The sequence below is a fragment of the Nothobranchius furzeri genome, chromosome 3 (assembly GCF_043380555.1).
Source record: "Nothobranchius furzeri strain GRZ-AD chromosome 3, NfurGRZ-RIMD1, whole genome shotgun sequence".
Lineage (NCBI taxonomy): Eukaryota > Metazoa > Chordata > Actinopteri > Cyprinodontiformes > Nothobranchiidae > Nothobranchius > Nothobranchius furzeri.
In genome coordinates, this window is record NC_091743.1 from 70,239,841 (window position 1) to 70,253,508 (window position 13,668).

General features: G+C 44.1%; 1 protein-coding gene across 4 annotated transcripts in view; it reads left to right on the plus strand.

The window, feature by feature from the left end:
• Window positions 1-13,668, plus strand: part of nav1b (neuron navigator 1b) — a 100,316-nt gene that overhangs the window by 36,707 nt on the left and 49,941 nt on the right. The gene's annotated exons all lie outside the window — the stretch shown is intronic.

A 13,668-nucleotide genomic window follows, 5' to 3' on the forward strand; every position in this document is an offset into this window, starting at 1 on the left:
ACACACCTGATTCTAATCATTAGCTGATCAAAAGGCTTCTACAGAGCTTAAAAGCCTGGTGAACAGGTGATTCAACCGCTGAATTAGGTGAGAATTAGGTGTGAACAAAGTAAAAAGATCAACACTGTTGGACACAAAAAGTATTAGCAACAATGCTAGGTCACCATCAATGATTTTGTAGCTTCCTTCTGCTCCCTCAAACTAGTGTAGACCACGCCAATATTCACTTTGGTTTTAGTTATTTGCTTAGCCTCCAGAGACATTACTTTCTTCCAACAGAAAGCAAACGTCTTCCTTTACTCTTCTTCTTGTGCTTTTTATTGACAGTTGGCAAACTGAAAGCGCTGCTTGTATGAGCACAGTAAAAAGCTGTTGTTGTGAAGCAGGTGGACACCTACCACTAGTGTTCGTACCTGAGCCACAAAGCTGTTAAGTGCAGTTTCTGGGCTGTCCAATGTGAATCTGCACCATATACGCCTGAAGAACCACTGAAGTCCATATTCAAAGCAATAGTTAATGTCTTTAGTGTTGCTTTTCATCTGACTTAATTTGAATATTTAAAATTAATCAATGCCATGGAGCCATTTAAAATGTTACTTTGGGGCAAAATGTCATAAAATGAAACTTTTGATGCCAGGATGCTGTTTTTCTATTTGGTTCTGGGATATTTCCTGTCAGGTCTAAAAAAGCTTCCGTCAGCAGTCACGTATTCTTTTCGTACTCTCAAAGGATTTCTCAAAGTGACAATTTGCTGACGACAACAAGGAAACTCTTTTATTTTTCTTTACTGAGGAAACAAGTCTTCAGGTTACACAGCTGAAGACTGGTGTACCAGTGCCTGCGTGTCTCAAAAACCAGAGTCAGCAGGGATAAATGCCCCAAACAGTTACTCATTTATCTACTTTCAACTTAACTGCTTTTGTTTTTTCTTTTGTCCTTTGAGCATATTTCTCTTGTTCCTTTTCACAACTTAGAGTAAGACTCAGAGAGGAATAAAACGAATCAAGGACGACTCTCTGGAGCGGAGGAGCAGCTTTATCGCTGCTACACATGCGGAGGGATTTAAGCTGCCTCTGGAGCACTCACTAGGCCCTGCATGCCAGGTCACATTCTTAATATGTGGGTTAAGGGCAAGAAGAGGAAGTGGCACACTTTTCCATCATCTAAAAGTAGACTAAAACATGATCAATGAAACCTGGCAAATGTAACAGAAATTATGCACTAAAAAAACGAAATGTTGAATTTACTGAACGTATAACAGTGTATATTACTTTTTACATTTAAGCAAATAGGTGTAGTGCAGTTTTTCTCAATTAGTGGGGTACAGCCCACTGGCACAAGAAGCAGGAGGATCCATTATTAGCAGCATCTTTTTCAACACTTAAATAAATCAACCTCCAGTCACTAGGTGGCAGGAGTGCTCAGACTAATCAACAGGCTGCCTTTTTAACCCAGCAGGACAAGCAGCCTATAGGGAGCCTATGTCACGCCCATCTACTTTCGCACCATGGGTCCCCGGAAGAATTAAAAGATTAATGCAATTCAATGGGGCTAAAAATGCTATTTTCTAATAGTTTTGTGCCATGGATTTCGCATATGATGTCTGTGAATTTTAAAGAAGCATTTTGATACCAAGAACACGCTTATTTTCGAACAGGGGGAAACGCTATTTTAGGTTTTGTGTGAAAAAAAGTCCAGGACTATAAATGCGCGTCACAAAAGTGGCATAATCGAACCAGACATGGAGAAAACTGATGGAAAAGGGCTGTAAGTTTAGCAAACTTGCCACAGAACCACCATAAATCTGGCCATTTGCTAAGTAGCAGACACTTAGGGGAGAGGAGATTATGTGGTGACATCACATATGCGACGTGCCAAATTCTGGTTTGTAGTCATACTAATTACACATTTTTACAAGCTGATAAATCTCAAAGTACATGACTGACGTGATTGAAACTCCCATCATTACTTTTCATTTAAATTGCAGTACAACATATGTGCGATCCAGGGCGTAAGGCAAAGCGGAGTAGAAAATGGCGTTTTTAGCCCCATTGACTTGCATTCATTTTTCCGTTCTTCTGGGGACCCATGAGTCGACCGGAACGGGAGGAGACTTAAACTCCCTATACCCTGACTGGAGTGCCAAGCTGAAGGAGGAGACTGTGGAACAAGTGTAACAACAAAGCTGGCAGAATACCACGAAGTCCACATGGCCCTCGGATCTACTTTGAATTTGGTTGGGAAAAAATACAGTAGTGCCTGATAAGGAAAATACTTGGTGGGGCTTATGATCTAACAGATCTCTGTTGCCAACATAAGCATTCAAATGAAAGGTTGGAAAATGACTGCATTTCCACAGTAAATATAAATCATTTTAGGGCCATACAATGTTAAGACTAAGCGCATGAGTCCATTCATGGTAAAACTAAATAAATAACCCCATTAATATAAGAGCAGTGGCTAGCAAGCAACTAGCTTAGCATGCTAACCTGCTTTTCTAACTCGACATAGACATGATAGTGAACAAGCGACTACCAGAACCTCTCCCCTTGTGGTCAAGGTGATCGGCAACTGTGCTTGTGGCTGGGGCTTCACTGATGCTGCAGATGGGGGGAGGGGCAAACAATTTTGATGTTCCCCGGGGTGGGTCGTGACCCAAAATAATTGGTCTAGTGGAACCAGTTGATTTAACTTGGTTAAGTAAATTCAACATATAGTTTCTCAGAGTGTATAACCCAGTCACATCATTCTGAGCTGGAATTTCATCTGGTCGTTCTGGTCTGGTTTGGTGTAAGTCTTTTGCAGCATATGTTCCAAAAACTACATGATGGCACTGCATGCACATGTATAAGTATTGTTTGAATTAAACATAAATACGTGAAAGGAGGGTTAGAATATATATGTTTTACTTCTACCTACTCCTTTTCAGAGGTTTATTTTTTGTTGTTAATTTCTTAAAGCATCAACTCTAAAAACCAAAGTGAACCAATACAGCTGGAACGCTGTCATTTCTCATTAAAATTGTTTTAATTTGAACTCTGGCTTTAAAGTCAGCTGCAGATGTGCATTTCCTTGTGGCATCCTGGCTTCCCACTCTTAAGTAATTTTCATGTAAAACCCCCTATAAAATAGTTAATATCCTGAATACTGTTAGCATTATATCAAAGGAACTGTACTCATTTCGGCTGGAGGATCACAGGGATGCTGTTGCTTCTGCCTCCTGAGCACACCAGTGCCCTTTGGAGTAGATAAGCAGCTAATCCGGTTCTGAAGCAGGCACAGCAACTCACGTTCCGACTTTCCTGTTCCTGCTAAAGCTTTTACACATTTGCATTCTTACTCCATCCACTGTCACACACGTACAGTTGAGCTCATTCAGAACTATTTGCTCCTTGATTTTGAAAATAGATCTGGCCCTTCTGCTGTAACTATGGAAACCAGTTGAGAATCGATTGTAGGGGGAGTTACGAGTAGTGCTCTCTTTCATTTAGAGCCTCCATTTTTAGATTTCCTAGTGATTCAACAATCGCTGAAGTGCAAATAGCACTTCTGATTTTTGCATTTAACATGAAAACAAGATGTTTAATCCTTGCATGCGTCAGACATTTTAGCTGTTTTTCAGGCAGAAATGATTAACTGAGGGTGCAGAAAATATGCACTTACTGACTGTAATTACTGTCTGCCATAATCATCAGCAGTTTGATGCAACATACAGCATATCTGTCTTATTGTGAACTTATTTATCTGACAGATCAAATTAGCAGCTTGTCGGATCTGCTGAAGAAGTCTCATTTGTTCTAGTAATGAACACGTGCTGGTCAAGGTTCTCAGTCATCAGGTCATGATAATCCAAAAGGGTTGAAATAACGACAACTGGACTTCTTTGGTGTCTTGAAGACGTTTCACTTCTCATCCGAGAAGCTTAGTCCAGTTGTCTTCATTTCAACCCTTTTGGATGATTTCTTTTCTTTTGCTAAGCTTTGATCACCATTTTTTGAAAATTCATGGTTACTTTTTTGCTGTCTGACTTTTTTTGACTTTGGTGTCAACCAGATGTGGTTTATCAGTCGGACTCGTTTTGGGACTTTATTCCAGATCCCACTGTGCTGTTGAAGCAGCTTCCCACTCATCTTGACCTTTTCAAGAATAACAAATGTTCCCTGTTTTTCTATTCTTCACATTAAATCGCCCAGCTTCATTTTAAATCCTAAGCAGCTGGTTGTGGGTAGACCTGGAATCACTTTATATTGTTGTTGTAGGTTTGCTTTGTCTGCATCTCAGATTGAAGTAACCAGTCATTTATGTGACGTTTTGTCATTTCAGAAGGTTGTTTTGCGGTTGTAGTTTGTGTAAACACTGTGATGGGATAAAAGTAAGATTAATGTTTGTAACGGATGTGACATTCACAGAAGGCCCATCTGTTTGGCTACAATAGGGCAGATTTATGGGATTTGTTTTGGCAAATAGTAGTTTGAAAAACTTAAACTGGAAGATTTCAGTGGGATTTGCCTAAAAACCCAGTAATGAAAGAGTTTTCTTTAATGTATTTGAAAAATGTTTGTGTTTATTTTTGGATCAGTCTGCTCTTAATGACTGAAACACACTTGTCTTGATGTCACTAACAGTGAAAAATATATATTTTTAATAGTGAAATAAAAGCCTTTTTTGGCAGAGTTGCTCATAGAATCATCACTGCTGAGATTTAATGCTTGGCTCAAAGGAACTATGCCTCTATATGTTGCCTCTGTCTCTTTTAAAAATGGAAACAAATCTGTATTTTTGCTACACTAACCTGTCTCAATCGGATTTGTTAGTTTCAATCTCTAACGTGAATTTCAAATGTGAATTTCAAAATAAAGTACATAATATATTCAATATGAAACTGCTTTCTAGTAGGAAATAATCTGGATTAATGCTGCAGATGTGTTTTTATGAGCTTTTCTGCTATGCTTAAATCTTGTTACAGCAACATATGATGTTGGCACATAACACTTGTGATCCACATCATTTCTGTGTTTATTGTGTGTAGTTATTCCCTCGTGTAAAGTGGGCGTTCGGTGAATGTGCACACCCAGAAATGTGAGCTTTTGTTTCCTTACAGCAGCATAGAGGCAGCGATGTAGAGCAGAGACACGAGGCGGGTTCAGCAGCATCACTACTGATCATGATCTCGCACCGGCATAGCTCGGGATGAGCTGCTATGGCAACCGCCTTCCACTGACCCAGTGATGGGCTGCCTTGTGTGTTAGTGTGGGAGCTGCTGAGCGAATGCATGCATGGAGGGTGTGTGTGTGTGTGTGTGTGTGTGTGTGTGTGTGTGTGTGTGTGTGTGTGTGTGTGTGTGTGTGTGTGTGTGTGTGTGTGTGTATTTGATTGATTGTCCCCCAACAACACAATTATAAAATAATCAATCATCTTTCTGCTGGTGAATCAATTTAAATGTCATTTTCTTTTAGAATGTTCAAAGGTTTTCAGTTGCATGGGTTGCAGCAAATGAAAATCTGTTATAACGGAATTATTACTCAATGCACTTTCAATTTTTATACGTATCATACACAAACACGTGCAAGCATGCACAGACAGATCTTTTTAATTTGCCAATGTTTCTATAACCGGTAGAGAAGACTGGCATTGTTGTTTTCATAGAGACCAAAATAAAGCTTAGACCACTGCACTCCCTGCAACTGTTAAATGGTTTGCATGTGCAGCATTTAGGTCAGTTTTCTAAAAACTGGAACACTAACATCCTCACACATGGAAAGCGTGTGTATCAACAAACGCATTCTGTAACTCGCAAAGGGTTTGCAGCAATCGGCTGACTCTGGATCTGCGCCTTCAGCAGTCTGTGTTCAATTTCCCTTTCCTGTCTGTATTGGCCCTCTCCATATTTACTTATTGCTTCACCAATTGCAAACCACACATGTTCTCTGACCCACTTAAACCTATCGGCTCAAATTATTCTTTGGCCTTGTTGCTTTGCCTGCAGAGGACCAGATTATAATTTCATGAGGACACCGCTCAGGTGAGTTCTTGGAAAAAGAACAGCAGAGTGGGAATTATTTAGATTTTTTAGCCCCTCTTGTACATTACCTCCAACACATCATTTTGAAACATGATGGTTTGTAAACTATACTTCTTTCAAATCAGCTGACAAAGGAAGCATACTGTTAAATGAACACATGGTCAGCGTATCAAAAACACGTCTGGAGTCAATCTGGAGCACAGTGATTGGAAGGCCCACTTACAAAGCCTCCCAACACCAAATGTGCCTCCACCTTCACCAGTGTCCTCAGCCTGTGAATAACGGACCATTACAGAAGCACCCCAGGGAGCATTAATCATCCCTGTATCATGTCTGTGTGTGGTTGTCTGGGTGTGCAGTTTGGATCTCACCAGCGTCTAACACTCAGCCTCCAGTGGAAAATGTGAAATTGTTATTTTTATGTTATTTATGCAATGAATCGGGTGAATCATTTGGTGTCTGTTTACTGCCTTACTGTATGTTGGTGCAGAAATATATTTTGCTGATGAAACTTTTGTTTTTAATTTGTATAAAACAAAATGTTTTAAATACTGACAGCTGGGAAATTCAACTTAGCGTTCATTATTCCAGGCTGGCATTGGGCAGTGTGCACTCTGGATGTCTTTCTCCCTCTGAGTGAGTTACACCTTCACCCTTATAGTTCCTAATTATCTCACTCTAAGTTATTTGATATAGTTTTAAAGGTGTGGTTCACTGAAAATCTATTTTTGTTTAATCATTATTTCTTTATAATGGGTCACACTGAGTTTTTCATGCAGGCTGAACAAGCACAACTTGCAAGACGTTCATTCCAACCCGATGATTCCAACTAGAGACCATTGCAAATGTGTTAGTTGAGTGTCCCACACCTTTAAAATCAAAGGATGAAACTACACATCCATCTTTAAGTGTTTGGGGGATGCTTTTGTGGTGTTGGCATCAGCAGCATTCTGGGCCACATCTGTATAAATAAAGGTTTTTATCAGCATTATAATTTCTTTCTGGGCCAGCAATAAACCCATAGCTCTGGACTCTGCAGAGAGGAGCTGAAAACCATGTCTGACAGACTCACAGATGTGCTTCAGCTCTGTTTACTACTGTGCGGAAAGCTGACGCATCCTATTTGCTTCCTGATGGTCAACCTTCATGCAGATCAAAATCAGGCAAGTGGAAAATCAGAGATGTGCTGCTTTTCCATCTCTCATTGTTTCTGTGAGACAGATATTTGATCAGACATGAATCCTTGCAAAGGGCTCTGCGTTGTGATGCTGCCTTTCTCGACTGGTTTCCTTCATTGTGCTTCATAACAATACAGGAATGTATGCTCCTCAAAAGCATAAAAACCTTCATTACTGTTGTTTTTTCTCTCCCTCTAAATGTCAAGTGGTGCTTTATTTTAATACCCTGCAACGGAGCAGGCTGCAGCAGCTGAATTTTGAAAAACGTGTGCCTCCTGCTGGAAATCTTAAGTCAGTACACCTCATGGAAACAAGACGTATATTCTTAAAAAGTTTTTTTTATTCACTGAAAATAAAAACTTAACTTTGATGTTTGAAATATTTTCTCCTCTGATTTGATTTACTAAGTTTGCTTTAAGTTTAAATCTGAACATTTCAAAAGAACTATCACAGTTATGAGATCAGAACTTAACCCAAAATCACATTTTAAAGATTAAACCTCCAAAAACGTTCAAATGGTTTCATACCTTAGCATAAACAAGATTACCTGGTGTTTGCAGATATCACAAAAGCCAGTTGTGGCAGCAACAACAGAACACACGAACAAACATGGAGAGGCCGTCTCCAACGGGAACCATTTGCTTATCAGAGCGGCTGGGTTGTTTTTGTACAGCACAAACATGACTGGGGGGTCATTTGGACGACAGCTGGCTTTGTAGTGGTGAGGTCCGGCTGACATAAACAGGACATGAAGTTTACGCCACTCCGTTTTTATACAGTAAAAAGTTCAGATCACGCACCATTCCAAGGATGAAACTACACATCCATCTTTAAGTGTTTGGGGGGAAAACATTTAAATGAATCTATTTTAAATTGAATGAGGGTGATGAAAACAAAGGAGTTACAACAGTTATTTATCCAGAATTCAATGTGGAACTGCGGTTGCCTCCTTCTGGATCTAAAAGACCTTAAATACACGGGATGTGTTGGTTTTGACTGATGATGTGTACGAGACACGGGCCAGTCTTGACCTCCTGGAGTGTTTTACTGAACTGTGATCTCTAGAAATCACAGCAAAAGTGTTCCACCGCTAATGACGGGGGAGGGAAGTTTCCAAGGCTACTCATGCACCCCTGGAGATTCTCATCTGTGGGTTTGTGGTTTCTCTTGTAGTTTTTCTTGCAGACAATAATGAATGAAATAGAAACCCTTGTCTAATTTATGAAGGTAAATAATTCTTAGAACAATATAAAGGGAAGAAGAAGAAGAAAAGATCTTTTCTATAGCACCTCTCAAGATAAAAATCATGAGGCGCTTCACAAAAACAAAAAATGTAAAAATATTTTTAAAAAATTGGAAAATGATTAAAAATATATTTTAAATGAGCAAAAAATAGAAAATTTTGATTAAAAATGTAAAGAAAGAGAGAGTGTGACTAGGAAGGAGGGAAATCAGTAGATCCTGAGGAAGGTGGAATAGGTGGGGAGAGCAGCACAAGGAGAAGGTGATGAAGGTCACACAAAAGCCAGCTTGAACAAGTGAGTCTTCAGCTGCTTTTTAAAGAAGACCACTGAGTCTACTGATCTCAGGCTCAGGAGGAGAGAGTTCCAAAGTCTGGGGGCCACAGCAGCAAATGATCTGTCACCTTTGGTCTTTAGCCTGGTGCTGCACAACCAGTAAGCTTTGATCACTGGACCTTAGGGACCTGCTGGGGGTGTAGGGACTAAAAAGATCACCAATGTAAGATGGTGCTTGTCCATGTAAGGCCCTATAGACCAGAACCAGGATCTTGAAATGAACCCTGACGTTGACTGGCAGCCAGTGAATCTGGAGGAGAAGCGGGGTGATGTGGGTGTGTTTGGAGGACTTGATCAGAAGCCGAGCACAGGCATTCTGAACCACCTGTAGACGGTTCAGGGAGGTTCTGCTCAGACACGCGAAAAGAGAGTTAGTATAGTCTAAGCGTGAGGAGATGAAGGTGTGGATAACAGTCTCAAGTTCAGAGCGGGACAGAATGGGACTCAGCTTAGCAATGTCCCTGAGATGGAAGAAGGAAGAGCGAACAAGAGAACTGACGTGATAATCCAGGGTGAGAGCTGGGTCAAAGATCACACCAAGATTCCTGACAGAGCGTTTGGCATGAGAAGCAAGCTGACCAAGAGAGTCTCTGACTTTGGGAACCAGCTTGTCTGGGGCACAGATGAGGATCTCAGTCTTATCTTCATTCAGCTGAAGAAAGCTCCCACCATCCAGGTTTTGATAGAGTCTAAGCAGGTGTGTAACAGCTGCAGCTTAGACATCTCATGGGGCTTAAAGGAGATGTACAGTTGGATGTCATCCACATAAAGATGGTAGGAGATTCCTTTGAAGGAGCTCAGGATGTGCTGAAGAGGAAGCAGATAGAGGAGGAAGAGCAGAGGCCCCAGCACAGAACCTTGTGGGACACCATGGGTAAGGGAGGTGGTGGAGGACCTAAACTTGGAGATGGCCACAGAGATCAGAAAGATAGAAAGACTCCAGAGCAGTTCCTGATAGGCCTACCTAGTCTCTCAGCCTCTCCAGTAGCAGGTGATGGTCAACAGTGTCAAAGGCTGCAGTCAGGTCCAGCAGGACCAGAACAGAACAGTCCCCTGCATCACTGTGAGTCAGAAGGTCATTAGAGACCCTAAGAAGAGCTGTTTCAGAAGAATGAGCTCTACAAAAACCTGACTGGAAGCTATCATAGATGTTATGTTCATCAAGAGTAGCTGTGAGTTGTTTAGCCACAACCTTTTCCAAGATCTTGGAGATGAACGGAAGTTTAGAGATGGGTCTGAAGCTGCTATGGAGAGAGGGGTCAAGACTCGTTTTTTTAAGAATCGGGTGGATTACAGCGTTCTTAAAGTAAGCAGGGACCTGACCAGAAACCAGAGAATCATTAATTATAGAGAGCACGCTGGGACCGATGGACTGACAAGCACTTTTAAACAAAGATGAGGGTAAGATGTCGAGGGGGCATGCAGAGGTCTTCATAGAGTTAACTAGTTTGGTTAACTCAGGCAAATAAACAGGAGCAAAGCTATCTAGGATGATGGGCCTGGTTGGAGCTGGGAGAGGCAGAGATAAGGCTGATGGAGAGATGCTACATCTGACCTCATTGACTTTGTCCACAAAGAAAGACAGAAAGTTCTCACAGTCTGCAACAGAGTGGATGGAGGCTGTAGGAGAGGCAGGAGAGACGATGCTGCTGATGCTGTTAAACAGCACCTTGGGGTTCCCTTTGCTCTGGGACATCAGGTTGGAGAAATAGCCAACCTTCGCCTCTCTGATTGCGGAATTAAAGGATGTCAGAAGATCCTTTAGGTGCAGCAGATGGATGAGGAGATGGGTTTTCTTCCACAAGCGCTCAATTTTTCTGTATTGGCGCTTCAGGCTGCGAAGGCTGTCATTAAACCAGGGAGTAGGGTTCACTGCAGGAACTGATCTGGTTCTGACAGGACAGATGTTTTCCAGAATGGAGAGGCAGGGCTTGTTAAACTGAGAAGTTAAGGAATCTGGGTCGTTATCAGAAGAACAGGGTGGATCAAAAGCAGCAGAAAAATTGCTAGCTGTGCTCTCATTTAGAAAACAAGAACTAACCAGACCGCAAGCAGGAGGTGGGGATGCAGAAACTGACAAGTTAAAGAAAATGCAATGTCGTCGTTGTCGTCTTCCTCCGCTTATCCGGGTCCGGGTCGCGGGGGCAGCATCCCAACTAGGGAGCTCCAGACCGTCCTCTCCCTGGCCTTCTCCACCAGCTCCTCCGGTGGAGATTCTCCTGCCCCCAAGGCGTTCCCAGACCAGAATGGAGATGTAACCTCTCCAGCATGTCCTGGGTCAACCCGGGGGCCTCCTGCCGGCAGGACATGCCCGAAACACCTTCCCGGGGAGGCGTCCAGGAGGCATCCTGACCAGATGCCCAAACCACCTCAACTGGCTCCTTTCAATCCGGAGGAGCAGCGGTTCTACTCAGAGTCCCTCCCGAATGTCTGAGCTCCACACCCTATCTCTAAGGCTGAGCCCTACCACCCTACGGAGGAAACTAATTTCGGCCGCTTGTATCCGCGATCTCGTTCTTTCGGTCATTACCCAAAGCTCATGACCATAGGTGAGGATTGGGACGTAGATCGACCGGTAAATCGAGGGCCTGGCTTTCTGGCTCAGCTCCCTCTTCACCACGACAGATCAGCTCAGCGTCCGCATCACTGCAGATGCTGAACCAATCCGCCTGTTGATCTCCCGATCCCTCCTACCCTCACTTGTGAACAAGACCCCGAGACACTTAAACTCTTCCACTTGAGGTAGGACCTCTCTCCCGACCCGGAGTTGGCAAGCCACCCTTTTCCAGTCGAGAACCATGGTCTCAGATTTGGAGGTGCTGATCCTCATCCCAGCCGCTTCACACTCGGCCGCGAACCTACCCAGCAAGAGCTGAAGGTCAGAGCTGGATGAAGCTAGGAGGACCACATCATCCGCAAAAAGCAGAGACGAGATTCTCCTGCCCCCAAACTCGACACACTCCACACCACGGCTGCGCCTAGAAATTCTGTCCATAAAAGTGATGAACAGAACCGGTGACAAAGGGCAGCCCGGAGTCCAACCCTCACAGGGAACAGGTCTGACTTACTACCGGCTATGCGGACCAAACTCACGCTCCTCTGGTAAAGGGACTGAATGGCCCTTAACAGAAAGCCACCCACCCCATACTTCTGGAGTGTCCTCCACAGGGTGCCCCTGGGGACATGGTCATAAGCCTTCTCCAAATCCACAAAACACATGTGGATTGGTTGGGCAAACTCTCATGCCCCCTCCATCACCCTTGCAAGGGTATAGAGCTGGTACACAGTTCCACGGCCATGACGAAAACCACATCGCTCCTCCTTAATCTGAGATTCAACTATCGATCGGACCCTCCTCTCCAGTACCTTGGAGTAGACCTTTCCAGGGAGGCTGAGGAGTGTGATCCCCCTATAGTTGGAACACACCCTCAGGTCACCCTTCTTAAAGATGGGGACCACCACCCCGGTCTGCCACTCCACAGGAACTGCCCCCGATGACCACGCAATGTTGCAGAGACGTGTCAACCATGACAGCCCTACAACATCCATAGCCTTGAGATACCCAGGACAAACCTCATCCGCCCCCGGGGCTCTGCTGCTGTGTAGTTGTTTGACTACCTCAGCAACTTCTGCCCCCGAGATTGGACAGTCCATCCCCAGGTCTCCTGGCTCTGGTTCCTCCTCGGAATGTGCATAGGTGGGATTAAGGAGCTCCTCAAAGTATTCCGTCCACCGTCCGACTATAGCCCGAGTTGACGTTAGCAGCTCCCCATCCCCACTGTAAACAGTGTGAGCGAGTTTCTGCCTTCCTCTCCTGAGGCGCCGGACAGTTTGCCAGAACCTCTTTGGAGCCGATCTATAGTCTTTCTCCATGGCCTCACCAAACTCCTTCCACGCCTGAGATTTTGCCTCGGTAACTGCCACTGCTGCACCCTGCTTGGCGCTCCGGTACCTGCTGACATGTTCTGCGGGTGGAGGTGGCAGACCATGTGTGGTGGTGGGTTCCAGGAGGCAGAAGATCAGGCAGATGGATGAACAAATAAAAAGGTGTTTAATTGTAGACTGGGAGCAACAGGACGAACGAACATGCACAAACGACAATGAACCAACAAAGACAGCAACAAGGAGGGAGGTATAAATACACAAGGGAATCAGGAACACATGGGCAGAGTAATCAGGGACAGGTGAGAACAATTAGGCTAATCAGGGCAGGAGAGACACAGTCAGGGAGGCCGGGGCGGATCATGACACCTGTCTGCTGCCTCCGGAGACCCACAGACCAGCCACGCCTTGTAGGCCTCCTTCTTCAGCCTGACTGCTCCCCGAACCTCTGGTGTCCACCAGCGGGTACGGGGGTTGCCACCACGACTGGCACTGGCCACCTTGCGACCACAGCTAGCAACAGCCACCTCAACAATCACAGAGTGGAACAAGGCCCACTCGGAGTCAATGTCCCCCACTGCTCTAGGGACACGGTCAAAGCTCTGCCGGAGGTGGGAGTTGAAGACCGTCTTAACAGGTTCTTCTGCCTGGCGTCCCCAGCAGACCCTCACTATGCGTTTGGGTCTGCCAGGTCTATGCGGCATCTTCTCCTGCCATCTGATCCCACTCACCACCAGGTGGGGATCAGTTGGCAGCTCCGCTCCTCTCTTCACTCGGGTGTCCAAAACATACGGCCGCAGGTCAGATGATACAACTACAAAGTCTATCATCGACCTGCGACCTAGGCTGCCCTGGTACCAAGTGTACCGATAGGCATCCTAATGTTCGAACATGGTGTTCGAACATTAGGATGCCCAAGTTCACTGAGAACAACATGGAAAATGCAATGGTGATCTGAAATATAAACGTCATCAGGACAAACACTGTCAGCATTTAGACTCAGGGTAAA